At 42.6% G+C, this 14,483-nt stretch overlaps 1 protein-coding gene across 1 annotated transcript in view; it reads right to left on the bottom strand.

The window, feature by feature from the left end:
- The window catches only part of LOC111875018 (leukocyte tyrosine kinase receptor), a gene marked incomplete at its 5' end in the record, with an annotated part of 164,894 nt that extends 157,878 nt beyond the window's left edge, over window positions 1-7,016 (bottom strand). Inside the window, 1 exon segment of the mRNA XM_023871021.2 lies at window positions 6,853-7,016.
- Window positions 7,017-14,483: the final 7,467 nt, after the last annotated feature.

Raw genomic sequence — 14,483 nt, forward strand, 5'->3', positions numbered from 1 at the left:
TCGGCACTTAATCTCGGTTTTCTAGACCGGAACTGCTGTTTCCTTGAAATAGCTCCTCAGTTATCCTCACGAGGCTGAGTGGACCCTGTTCCAGACACACTATTTCTAAAAAAATCTGGTAGTGCCGGGAATCGAACCCGAGACCTCTGGATCTGTAGGCACGAACTCTGACCATTAGACCAAAAAGGCGGTATAATAATAATTATAATAATAACAATAATATATTTTAAAATGTACGAGTCTTTCATTTTGTCCCAAACCGAGCCGTGTACCGTAAGAAATGTTTAACACGTGGCTCGCCTTCAACCGCTCTAATCAATGTATTCTTATCTATCGCCAGACAATTAGGACAGGAATTTCCTGGAAATATCGAAGTGCAGAGTTACACCCCCGCAGCGTTCTGTACGTTTGCCCTTTTACCCACGTTTGTAGTCAGAGTGGGTGGAGGGAGGTGATTGTTGAGAGATATAGGATAGCTTCACACGGAGAACACAAACGTAAACCTGAACCTGCAGAACAATAGTTTGCAAACGCGCCCTTTGTTCGCTGGCGGGGCGGGAACAAATGTATCGTTACAAAAGTAATCACAGTGGTCGCCAGCTACTGTGCTTCTGTTCCCTTAAGAAAACATAATATCTCCGGAGAAATTTTAAAATAAAATTTAAAACATTTTAACATGATCTGCATTTCACACATATCGGCAAACGAATGCACGTTCGTTGCACAGCGAGCACGCACTGGGCGGATGTGGAAGTCTGTCCCTCCGTCACGTTTCAATTCGAGAACTACTGGACATATCTGATGCAATTTGATATTACAGATTCATACAAAATATTGTAGGTGCATTTTGACTTTTATAAAGACCGGCATCACTGAAACATAATTTCGTATAAAAGTAAGATGCAAATATATGGAAACCATTTGTACTCCGGTACAGATGTCACGCCTTTATTGCTGTCTGTCTGATGAACGGTTCCTGAGAAGCAGGTGAATTATCATTCGAGCTATGACCGCCTCTGTTGTCTAGTGGTCAGGTTCCTGTCTACAGATCCAGAGGTTCCGGGTTCGATTCCCGGCGCTACCAGATTTTCTGAGAACTACTGGGTCTGGAACGGGGTCCACTCAGCCTCGTGAAGACAATTCAGGAACTATTTATAGAAAATAGCGGCTCCGGTCTAGTAAACCGAGATTAACGGCCGTGGAGATCCGTTGCGCTGAACACGTGACACACTCTATTCGCAAAAGTTAGCACTAACTTCGCCGACAAGCGGCGGTCGCTTCGGTCGGTATAGTTCGCTTGCGGGCTACAGGCCACGGAGTTTGTTTTGTTGTTTGCTTGACGTGAAATATAAATTATACATGCATATTTTCAGATAGCCTGCTGCAAATCGTTCGCCCGTGCTGCGGGAGAGTAACACACTACTCACGTCTAATCGCGGGGTCCGTTCGGATATATACACAGTATATATACATATTGTCGTTTTTCCTAGATAACACTACAAGAAAATTTACGTGAGTTTAGGATTTGGCGAATATGTTTATTGGACACTCACAAATACAATTATTCGCACTTATAACGTGTTTCAAAGTTTCTACTTCAGTGTTATATCACGTACTGTCCGGTACCGCTAACCTCGGTGAAGTGTCTTCTGCTCTGCTAGGGGCTCAACTATCCTTATATCTCGTCGAAGCTAAACTAACTGGTCTCCTGTCGGATACGAACTCTACTTCTACTAGTCTCTTGTCGGATACGAACTGTTATATCCTGCACTCGGGCTGAATAGGGAAAATCTTGTCGGAGGTTTTCGTTTCTCCCGCTGCTATGCAAACGACTCTTTTGTTACCCCGGGAATACAAGTTTACTGTCTCAAAAAAATTCGTTACAAATAACGGTGGAAACCCCTCTGTTAGACTTTCATTTCCGGGGGTAACGACTTCCTAGGCATAGCTGCGTAGGAATTGCTAGCCGTTGAGTAGCGATGGACGCCTTCCTGGCGGCATGTCACGAAATATTACAATTTCGCTTCAATATCGCCACAGTAATTTTCTGAACAGTTACCGTCAAGAGAGCTTATGTGTTATGTGCCGAGTGACAGTAATTACAAGGCCTGTTATTGCAATATACAGTTCGCAGCTACCCCACTGTACTCGTATTACACTGAATCAGTCGATTACTTCTTGCGTAGAAATATCACGTGATACTTACACGTTAAAATGAGTGTTCAAAGGCAATACCCATGTGAACACGTGGGTCTCAGCATAAAATTCAGGATGTTACATTTTCAAGTAGAAACACTAATCATAGATTCATACATAAATAAATTAGGCAGTATTATTATTGGACAAAAGAACATAACAAAAATTCCGAGTGCTTATTGAAAAGAAAGTGGAGAACATCGTTACTAATCTTAAATATTCCCCTCGAAAGTTTCTTACATATCTTGAAAAGCAGTCAGTGTTTTATTCCCCCCCTCCCCCCCCAAAAACAATCCTCATCGAAAGAGTATTAACATTTTATGCAGGTGCAAGCAATACATGTGTAGTAACAGCGACTATTCCTCTCACATAAGTGACATGACTGGCGGTTAGCCTGTTGCGCTGCGGATCCGAACACGCGCAGGAAAACTGACGCGAGGATCTTGTGTTTCTTATGCTGGACTGACCAAACGATTTTCGGCAGGTTCACAGATAATCCCCATTACATCAATACCTGCCAAAATTAAATTCGTTTGACGTCTAATGCAGATCCGAAATACCAAACGTAGAAACACTTTCAGTAGTTTCCGGTATGAAAACTGTAGACACACACAACGTCCTCTGCGTGTGTTTATTTTATTCAGTCAATCTCACACAAATGTACTCTCGTGATAGTTTGCATTGGTGTCGGCTCCCATTTTAACCCAGAGACCAGCTAAACCAACAGATGGCTTTAGTAGTATTCGTCAGTCCGTTCAGACGAAAGTTTCGTTAATATATTTAAATATGTGACGACTATTTCCTGCCAGACCCTTCCCAGTTCACCAGTATTAATCGCCCAAGCTTTGAAGTTACTTAAATTAGCCTGTTAATAAAACACAGCTATCTAATCAAGACTCCAATTTCATGATTAAGGAAACTACAAGCGGTAGGTGGACAACTGAAGACCATAGATGGAAATATTCTGCGACCACTACTTGTCTCTCTCAAAATTCAGCCGCACCCTCGCACTTGTGTTTGGTGTCGTAGTGGTCAAAACTAAACCAATAATTCATGTTTTTTCTTATTTTCTTTTCTTGGGGTGGGGTGAGACTGAATCCACGTGGTACTTAGGCGACTAATTGGCCTAGTGTTCGTGGTCTACTCGACAGTTAAAGCAACTGAAACCTCAGACTCAGGATTCCTTTGCTAATAATACTGGTGATAAGGAATGAAGAAAGTGGGACAACCCCGATAAAGTACGTCGTTGTCTTCACAGTTACATAAGCAGGAGCCCTCGGATGGGCGATCAGTAAATATCCAACTTCATACAGGGGGCACCAGAAGGCTTCAAACGAACAAACAGCACAGAAATCTGACGGAGTCTGAAGCTACGACTAGCCAATATATATAAGTCTACACTGAGTGAAACCTTACCTCCCGTACACCTTCATGACGAAGATGTTAGACGTAAGGGCACTTTTACAACAGATTCCTTCAAATCACGTTATGTTCTTCACTAAAATACTTCATACGACCTTACACCTGCTCCTTTTGTATTCAGAGCAGTCCAGTTAGCAATACTGCTTCATATCCGTGAGGCCTCCAGTTCCAATATCGACAAGGAAGCTAGGCAGCCTGCACTAACACGGCATATTATTTTTTTTTTATTGCTAGTGGGGTGGGACTAAGTTCCTTGTACTGCGGCCACTTCTGGCCTATTTTACCAGCCCCAGATGATAGGTGAGGGTGATTGTGGAGCAATTGGTGGAATGAAGATTGGCAGGGGAAACCGAAGTACTCGGAGAAAACCTGCCCCAGCGCCACTTTGTCCACCACAAATCCCACTTGACCAGACCCGGGATCGAACCTGGGCCGCCGCGGTGGGAAGCCAGCGACTAACCGCTTGAGCTATGGAGCGGCCAACACGGCATGTTAATGACGCTGTCAGTCACTCAGGACCGTCTCTCTGCTCTATTGGTCAGAGTTCCTGGCTGCAAATCCAGAGGTCCGATTTCTATTCAAGGCGCTACTAGATTTTCTGAGAAGTAGCGGGTCTGGAACGGGGTTCACTCAGCCTCGTGAGGATGATTGAGGAGCTCTTTCAAGGAAATAGCGGCCCCGGTATAGAAAACCGAGATTAACTGCCGTGGGGATCCGTGGCGCTGACCACGCGACACCCTCTATCCGCTAAATTTGGCACTAACTTCGCCGACAAGCGGCGGTCGCACGGTCGTTATTGTTCGCTTGAGGACTAATACCACGGAGTTTGTTTGATGTCGGTTGCTCAGACTATGCAGCGTCGAATGGTAGTATGATGAACAATATGAGGACAGAAGCCATTGTGGCCGAACTTGAGGCATTATCCGAAGCTACGAAAAACCTCAGTTAGAACGACCAGTATCACGGCCAAGATTCGAACTGGACATCTCCCGAATGCAAGTCGGAAGCATTACTAGTAGAACCTAATTACTCGGTGCCGGCAACCCTGATCAAGAGTTTTCGTAATCTTCCTCAGTCCCTCCAGGGGTGTCATGAATTGCTCGTATATATTTCCCAATACAAAATCGGCTTGTCCTTTCCCATTCGACATTATGCGTATAACTATGATCTAATTCGTTAACTAAGTGTCGTTAATTACAGCAAGGAATTTAAAATATGCAAGAAGTTCTGGATAGAATTAATCGCTTAATTTCCTTTGGTACGTCACGAACCGCATAGAGAACGACGCCAACAATTCTTCGTTGTGCGGGAACGTCTTTACCGAGTTGTTACCTAGCAATGACAAGGGGATACACAGATCCACAGACACATACGTCCAGCAATTCTATTGTCGCGTGCATTTTTTGCCACGGGAACATGTTAGCCAAGATGTTGCCTAGCGACGGAAGGAGGGATACACATGAGTGTGAGTATGAGTGTGAGAGGTGAGGCATAAAACCGGTCCTCGAACTGCGACCTTCAACGATCTCTTGTGCTTCCCTTTTGGATTAATCCTTTATTATTTATTATTCTGATGAAATGTAGGACTTTATTTATGGGGGCGTCATAAAAGTTACTTGGTTACATTAAGAACTGACCCAGGTGACGTTATCTTATGTAAGCTATAGCCTCACAATCACGTAAGTGGCTGATGTGTGGCTGATTCATCTTCTTGTAGGCACTTTTCACAAGTTGGGTCCCAGTCAGTCTCAGTTTGAAAAGATGCCCTTTTAGGTGGCAGTGTCCAGTAAGGGATACACACACTGACACACAGACTGATGGGATGGTTTTATGAAGTACGCCGCTGAGACTGGCTCAGGTGTCATGACATACCATATATATATACACACACACACCAAGGTTCATAAAGATTGGTTCAGGTATTCAAAAGCTATTAGAGGGATTCGTAAGCACACAGACAATATGAAGTTCGCATAAGCCTACTTTAGGAAAGTAAGATAAAAATGATAAACCGAACAGGCGCAGAAGTGAAGCTTCTCTTGCTCCACACCCACTAAATTCATTTCAAAATAGAAACATCAAGAATTGCAGTAGAGGACTATTTATCAGGGAACCAGGCCTTCATGTTGACATGAGTCGAACTTTCTCTGTTTCCACAGACGACAGGTTTCATATTCGCCGGTCTTTGAGAAGTTCATAACTGCAGAATTTCAAGAGACCATGAGGTTACTGCTGCTTCTGGATTTTGCCTTAACACTGGACACTGAAGCTACCCCACTTCTGATGACAGTGCCATGAATGCGTATGGATGATTTTTAGGTACAGTTCTATTTGACATAGGCAGTAAACGTCGGTGAGTTGTCGGCTTCGGACTGGAAAAGAGCTCACGATGGCGGCCATTATATCACAGACTGAGTGCACATCAAAGTATCGGAGAGAAGAGCCCTCTCCCCAAATATTCCTACTGAGTGTAAAATACTTTCAGGGGGAAAAATATATACTTACTGAACCACATGTTCAGAGCAATGGAAAGGGCAAAGAGATTAATGACAAAGAAAATGCACATAACAACACAAATATTTGTCCCCTTAAATTTCATAGTTTCTGTCCGAATAATTGTATTTGATTAAAAATAATTAAGTAATCGGAATTTCTTGTTTCACGTCGCGTAGATGTTTTCTGAGCCCATACAGCAATTTCCCTTCCACAGTCAACAAAATTTCAATATAAGTGTACTCCCACTATCTTTGCGTTTTTCTTGTTTTAGAGGTCTGCCATATTTTTTACATTAGATAATGCACAAAAAATCTTTTTCAATACCAATTCTTATATATGAAGATGATATATGTAACATGTATCATGTATATCAAAAGATCCTATAACTGTTAACAAACACACATTTTAGAAGGTGCAAATGACTATTTATAAATGCGAAATCCCAAACTTACTGAGGCTCTCGTGCGCAGAATTTCATGTGAATCAGTTCACCAGAGCACTGCTGGTACAGACGGACAGACACAAACTCCCCATAACGCTCTCGACTGTAAGTGTGCCTACAAGTGAAATGAATTGTTCTAACCACGAATTGCCGTATGTTAACGGATTGTGAAGAATTGAAAATCTCTGTGGCGTCGCAGTAAGGTTAAAGGTCAATACGGAACACGGCAGTCTGATACAATCAATACACCTGCAGGGTTTTCTTCAGGCACAGTGTAAAGTAGGTGGGGCACTCACCCCAGGTGTCCTAGCTGTCCAACGGAGACGTCATGGCCCCATCACTCTCGCAAGCACACGGCAGTATTCTGTGTGTCGTATTTCTGGCACGATAAAACACTCACTGATTTACCCAGCTCCCGGGGGTTTGACGGGCTGCCAAGATGCGCTGCACGCAGAGGGCTCTAGCGGGATGCTGCGGAACTATGCGCTCAACCTTTATGGATCCACAAAAGAAAATAAATAAAAAAATAAAAATCGAGCTCAGAGATTGTGATCTTATAAAGAAACAAATTACAACATTGTCAGTACATAATCATTTCATGGCGTTTCGTCAGCTGTTTTTGTTATGTAGCATAAATTATAGTAAGACTATAAATTGTGAATTAAGGCAGCCATGATCCGATTTAGTCTAGCATACCGCCATGCACGAAGGAGGACTGAGCAACTGTTACTCCGGGTCGGACCGTGCCCTAAACACAGAGCAGTTGTGTCGAGACGAAATGCCACATTTCATGCTGAGTGAAACAGTGACTGAAGCAAACAGTTCAGCTAATTTCAGAATTAATGGCTGTTGTTTCGATAGCGATGAAACATCAAGTGGCTCATGACTACAGCCAGCCCTTCGCTAAATAAAACAGGCAAATAGGGAATCTTGCCGTAAGGATCTTGGTATTTTTTTGGTATCATCCTGAACTATGAATTGAACCCTGTTGGTCCACTACCACATGTAGACACATGTGCTGTATTCCTTCCCGCCTGCTCTCTGAAACGCGAAACTTGAGTTTACAGGCCGTTTGGCGTCAAAAAAGTGCAATGTAACTGAGGGCCATTTTAAGGTTATCATCTGGCCATTCTCACAGAATAACTGATGAAAGCCCCTAAGAATGCCCAATAGAACTGGGAATCGCTGGACTCGAACAGGTTCGCCCTGGCTGTAAATTGAGTTAACCTGCCGGTCCCATTAATTTAAATGTCCTTAATATTTTCTTTGCACAAAAGTTTTCAAACTATTATATTTGTTACTATAAAGTGTGTCTTAAGAATACATGAACTTGGCGAGCGTGTAAAGTACGGTACAAACTCACACATAAGGCTATGGCTTGTGACTGTTGAAATACAGATGCAGTATTTAATGGTCCTAAATAATAAATATTATATAGCTACATCCTTTTGCTTATAACCCTCAGAACTAAATGGCATATCCAATCCTGTCTTCTTTGTAGATTCGTATATTCAGGCTTTTATGATATTAACAACTTGACAACTGAACCTAACAACTGTGAAGCAGGTTAGCCCTATCTGAACTCCCTCTTTAACTCGTTGGCCTTCCAAAGAATTGCAGGTCATATTATGGTGGATCATACGGAACTAATTTTTGGTAATGGAAACGAAGTCGCTCTGGTTTGAATCCAGTAATATAACCTACCAGCTGGCTGCTGATACCATCCTGCTAGGTGGTCTAATAAGTCCCCATTACTTACTTACTTACTCTTGGAGCTGAGCCCTTCTGGAGGAGCCGCTAATTGTGCCCTTACTCCCAAATTTCCCAGCATTTATGGAACCCGAAATTTCATTACCATGTTCACAAGAGCCCTCCACTGGTCCCTATCCTGAGCCAGATCTATTCAATTCATACCATCCCATCCCATCTCTCTAAGATCCATTTTAATATTGTCCTCCTACCTACGCCTTGGTATACCCAGTGGTCTGTTTCCTTCTGGCTTTCCCACCAATATCCTATACGCTTTCCTCGTCTCCCCATTCGTGCTACATGCCTTACTCACCTCATCCTCCTTGACTTGATCATTTTAATCATACTTGGAGAAGAGTACAAGTTATGAAGCTCCTCATTGTACAGTTTTCTCCAACGTCCTGTCACTTCATCCCTCTTCAGTCCAAATATTCTCCACAACACCCTGTTCTCAAATACCCTCAGTCTATGTTACTCCCTTAATGTCAGAGACCAAGTTTCACACCCATACAGAACCACAGGCAAAATTATAGTTTTATATATTCTAATTTTTGATACTCGAGTTCAATCTCCTCTTAATTTCCTCCTTAATCAGGTTTCGATCTGTTATCATCGTTCCCAAATATCTGAACTGTGCCACATTTTCAAAACATCTGTTTCCTATCTTTATATCATGATTTTGCCCTGTATTCTTGTGACGAGACAGTAACATATACTTAGTATTCTCTGTGTTTACTTCTAGACCAACCTTTTTTTTTCCTGTGGCGCTACAGCCCCAATTTGGGCCTAGGCCTACCTCCATGAAACTCTCCGTTTCACTTCGGTTTACTAGATCTTACACATAAGGTAGGACTCCTTGGGCGAGTGATCACCTCGTCGCAAGGCCTCTACCTGTAGACAAACACAGAAAAACGCACACAAACATCCATGCCCTGAGTGGGATTCGAACCCACGATCCCTGCTTCCGAGCGAGCGAAGACAGGGCATGCCTTAGACCGCTCGGCTACCGTGACCGCAGACCAACCTCTTTACTTGTGTCAATTAAAGTTAGTGTGTTTTTCTTTATGGTATTTACATTGTCATCCTGTAGATTCACATCATCGGCATAGAACAACAGCTGATGTGTCCCGTTTAATTTCAGTCCCACCTGGTTTCCCTGGACCTTCCTAATTGGATATTCTAAGGCAAAGTTGAAAAGGAGTGGCGATAAAGTATCTCCTTGTTTTACTCCATTCTGGATAGGAAATTTATCAGACAGATGTTTCCGTACACGGACTTTACTGTACTTTATTTAAACACATTTTAATCAACCTAACTAGTTTCATAGGTATCCAAAACTCTATCAGAATATTGTACAATACTTCCCTCCTAACTGAATCTAAGTTTTCTTGAAAATTATTTACTTTGTGTGCAGATGCATTTGTGGATCTGATTGTCTATAAAATGTATATACAAGAATGGCCTAGGCAATGCCCATCCAGCCCCTTGATCGTCCTTGATTGTCAGCATTCAAGCAGACACTTCTTTTGCCATCTACGGCCGAATATTACATAGAACCGCATTGGCTGAATGGAAAACTGCCCTTGCTAGACTGAGGAGCGGAGATGAGCTCTGTCCCAACAATATAAAGAGGGGTAATGGTCTCGCCCAATGCAGGTAATGAAGGTCTCTTATTTGCATATTGAAAATATGGGGGAAAATTTCCATAAGTACAACAACAGTTCTGAGAATTTTAATCTAATCTAAAGAAAAGCAGTCTACTAAAAAAGTATCCTAGCTCTTAACTAGCCAAGTGCTGGGTCAGAGATCAAGCCCAAAACTTGAAAACCGAGAATAAGAAGTAGTGTAGGTAGTGTAAGCTCTCTCATACGTAGTAAGGTGACGTAGGTTGAATATGGGGCAAAGGAAAAATTGTGATTTTCAACGTAAAGCCGAAGAAACTTGGAGAAATACCTGCTGAATGTCACTTTGTCCAACATGAATCTCACGAAGTCAGTTGTCATTGCATCTGAGGCTACGCGATGAGAAGTCCCGAGTGACCGCTTGAATTTTGGCAAGGCCTAGCAATTTAATGTTCAGGTTTTCAAATCAAAGTCAGAGACTAAGGAAAGCGAATTGAATTCAACTACCATTGTGAAATATGGTACAGTCCACAATCTGCAGCGTAATGAAAATCCGTCATGTTGGTAGTAAGAATTCCACGTAATACTTGAACCAAAATGAATAAAACACCCATTTGTAGCAGCAGATGTTGGCTAACTTCAAGGAACAGTCCCATAAGAGAAGCTAACAGCCACTCAGCTAGTCAAGAAAATTATCGCCCTTCATGGAACCAAAAATTCATTCCAGTGTTCACAAGAGCCCGCCACTGGGCAATATTTAGAGTCAGATGAATTAAGTCAACATACTCATTCCCTGTTTCTTTAAGATTCATTTTAATACTGTCCAATCACGGAAGCCTAAATATTTCCAGTGGTAAGTTACCTTCTGACTTTCCTTAAAAAATTGTGTAGATGGACTTCTCATCTGTCTCATCCGTGCTACGTGCCCAACATAGCTCATCTTTCTTGGACCAGCACATCTTCTTCTTCTTCTTCTTCTTCTTCCTTGGGACTACACCCCCAGTGGGCCTAAATCTACCTCCATGAATTTCTCCGTTCACTTCGATTTTTCTAGATCTTACACATTCGGTAGGACTCCTTGGGCGGGTGATCAGCTCGTCGCAAGGCCTCTACTTGTATACAAACACAGAAAAACGCAAACACAGAAACTAAACCTCCATGCCCTGGGTGGGATTCGAACCCACGATCCCGGCTTCCGAGCGAGCGAAGACAGTACATGCCTTAGACCGCTCGGCTACCGTGACCGGCAGCACATCTTACCCACAGAAATTGCTAACACAAAACTCGTGAAAATGAAACAAAATTTGCGAAGTATATAAAAATAGCAGCGCTTCAGACGTGCGCATTCCACTCTGATATATACTATTTGACGGTCATTATGCTTCAGATAACAAGGTGTTCCTACGTTATTCATCTAAGTTTTGTCTTCTATTACAGCCTGATCGAAGAGCATTTATTGAAGTGTGTTCCAGCACATTGTAGCTAAGGGAATGGTACACGGCATTAATCTGTCACCCGCCCATCGACCTCACATTTGACACTGCTTGGGGAGGGTCCTCACCTGCCTTTGCTAGTCTAGACGTTAGTCATGGGGCACAAACCGATAATACAAATTGGTTCTTGCGCTTTTTACTCTTCGGCGTATACTACGTTGCGAAATGAGAAAGAAACGTACGTCGGACAAGGCGGCTACGTCGCTAGCAGGAAGCCTGAGCTTCGCGGCCCACTTGTAGATCCATAATTAGACTTATGACGTATACAGGTTATCTTCATTGGTTGCATCCTGTAGTGTGCTATATATATATATATATATATATATATATATAAGAATTATGCCACCGTCACTACAACAAATACAGTTTTATTTTCGATCTTAAACTGCTACATGTTTCGGTCACATAAGACGATCATCAGGCAGTTGTACACAGGAATACGCAGACATTGAAAAATACCGATATGGATCCCTATTGGTGCAACGCGTCCTGTTATGTACTGACATGAACCTCTTGCCTCAAGTTTGTGTTATCATAAAGTGGCAAATATATAAAATGAGATGAAAGTCAATGTAACCGTACGTACCCTCGCTAAAATTATTTAATTAAGGCCATGACCAACTTATGCATTGTTTCACACACTGACAGACGCTCCTCCGACGAGACACCATCCCGGGACCGTATAGTTGTAATTCAACTACTGTCTTCCTTAGGCTTAGGGTGTCACTATTGTGCTTAACGTCGCCAGTTTGCTCATAGTGTCATAAATCCATGGGCTGACATTGTGCAAGACCGGCCAGTAGGGGTCTAGGGTTCCCTACTCCTGTGCGTTGGAGACCTTAAAAGGTTTATGATGGGCATCTCGAAAAATACGAATGTGGGACAGATGTCGGGGCCGACCCTTGGCTTTCTCTTCTTTTTATGCCCATTTGGTGACTTGTAAAGAAAAGGCAGTCAGTTTGTTACAGGGAGCGGAGGTGGACAGTTGAAAATGGAGACGCAGAACAGGGAAGGGAGTTACATGAGGGTGGCTAGCTAGTGGTGTGTAGGGTCAGCGAGCTGGGAGCAAATTGGTGTAAAAAGGTTAAGAGCGACGGAGTGGCTAGCTTGAATGACTAATGTACGGAGTGAAAATAAGTGTATGCAGTTTTAATATAAAAGAGTAATACACGGTGTGGGTTCTGGAGACCCTGTAAATCATAACCCCTAAGTGTGTTCCCCTTCCGGTGTCCGAAACTCCTGTATCCCTGGGACAAAAGTCTTATCTCGAGCAACAGTCGTAGTAGCTGTACGTCGGAGGTGGGCTACAACAGATACAGTATAAGGGTATATAGTATATCAAATTATGATTTGTTGAAATTCTATAAAGATATTTAACATATTATAATTTGATATAAGATATACACTTATATTTCTCTTTCATCTCATTTTATGTATTTGCCACTTTATAATAACACAAACTTGAGGCAAGAGGTTTATGTCAGTACATAACGGGACGCGTTGCACCGATAAGGATCCATATCGGTATTTTTCAATGTCTGCGTATTCCTGTGTACAACTGCCTGATGATGGTCTTAGGTAGCACTATAAGACTGAAAACAAAACTGTATTTGTTGCATTGACGGTGACATAATCCTTATATATATGTAGACTATCTACAGACGTCGAGCAGTGCAGACGCGTTTTGTGCAGCGCTCAGTGAACCGTGTGTAAACAGCGAAAGGCATAGCTCCCACAGTGCTAAGACTTAACTACTTTTTTGCATAGTGCGGTTATCGGTTGGTGTTAACTCAGTTCTTTAAATCATGTGAACTTAGGCAGTGTCGCCGACGTTTCAAAGTGCACAGTACTATATAAAAAAATGTTCCAACCAACTCAGCTTCCGCAAAACCAGTGCTTCAGTGTCAATCAGCAACAACACCCAATACAAGAACAACAAGTTATGCAGCAACAGCTAATGATGCAGCAACAGCAAATGGTGCCATACCCACAAGCACCATTACAACCGCAGGTAATGTTACAGCAACCAACAATGCCCCAACAGGTCATGCAACAATCCCAACGGTACCAGTACCAACAAACCAATCGCAGTATACCCTGACAACAATCGTAAAACGTGCAACCATCATCCATCACGTCCAAGCGCACTAACCAAAATGGAGACAAAAACTCGAATAAACAAAACTCATCAACAAGCGATCCAGTGGACGACCCGCCAACCACAACAAAATACACCTGGAAAACTATAAAAAGGAAAAGAATGCGTTTGACCCCCGAAGAGGCAACAGAAGACCAGTTTCAACTTAACAACCAAAATAAATTTGCAGAGCTATCTGACCTTGAAGACGAGGACATGTAGACAAATGACACGAACAAACCCACCATCAATAGCAACCAAGCAAGGGGAAAAAAGCCGTCCCCGATATACATATACGGGGTGACAAATTATAGAGAAATTATTAAATATATAAGCGAAGTCGTTGAAGAAGAGCAGCATTATTGCAAAGCACTCCCAAAACAAACAATTAAAATCAACACTAACACTGCAGACACCTACAGGAAACTAATTAGAAAAATCCAGGAAGAAAACATTATGCATGAAACCTATCAAATCAGAGGAGAAAGGGCTTATTGTAGCGTCCTGCGAAACCTGCACCATACAATACCCACAGAACAAATAAAAGAAGAACTACAAAACCATGACCACACAGTCCGCAATATACTAAACTATTCTTTGTGGATATAGAACCGAAAGGAAAGAACAAGAATATTTACGACATCGAATTCCTGTGCAACTCGAGAATCAGGGTGGAGGCCCCAAGAAAGGTAAACGCCATTGTGCAATGCACAAGGTGCCAGTGCTACGGACACACTAAATCATATTGCATGAAACCGTACGCCTGCGTCAAATGCGGAGAAGAGCACAATTCCACCAGTTGCAAAAAAGCCCAAATACCCCATCAAAATGTGCGCTCTGTGGAGGCACCCATCCGGCCAACTACAAAGGATGTAACATATACAAAAACCTACAAAACGCAAGACGCGGAGCACATTCATCGAAAC

This window comes from Cryptotermes secundus, unplaced genomic scaffold, assembly GCF_002891405.2.
Source record: "Cryptotermes secundus unplaced genomic scaffold, Csec_1.0 scaffold1161, whole genome shotgun sequence".
Taxonomy (NCBI): domain Eukaryota; kingdom Metazoa; phylum Arthropoda; class Insecta; order Blattodea; family Kalotermitidae; genus Cryptotermes; species Cryptotermes secundus.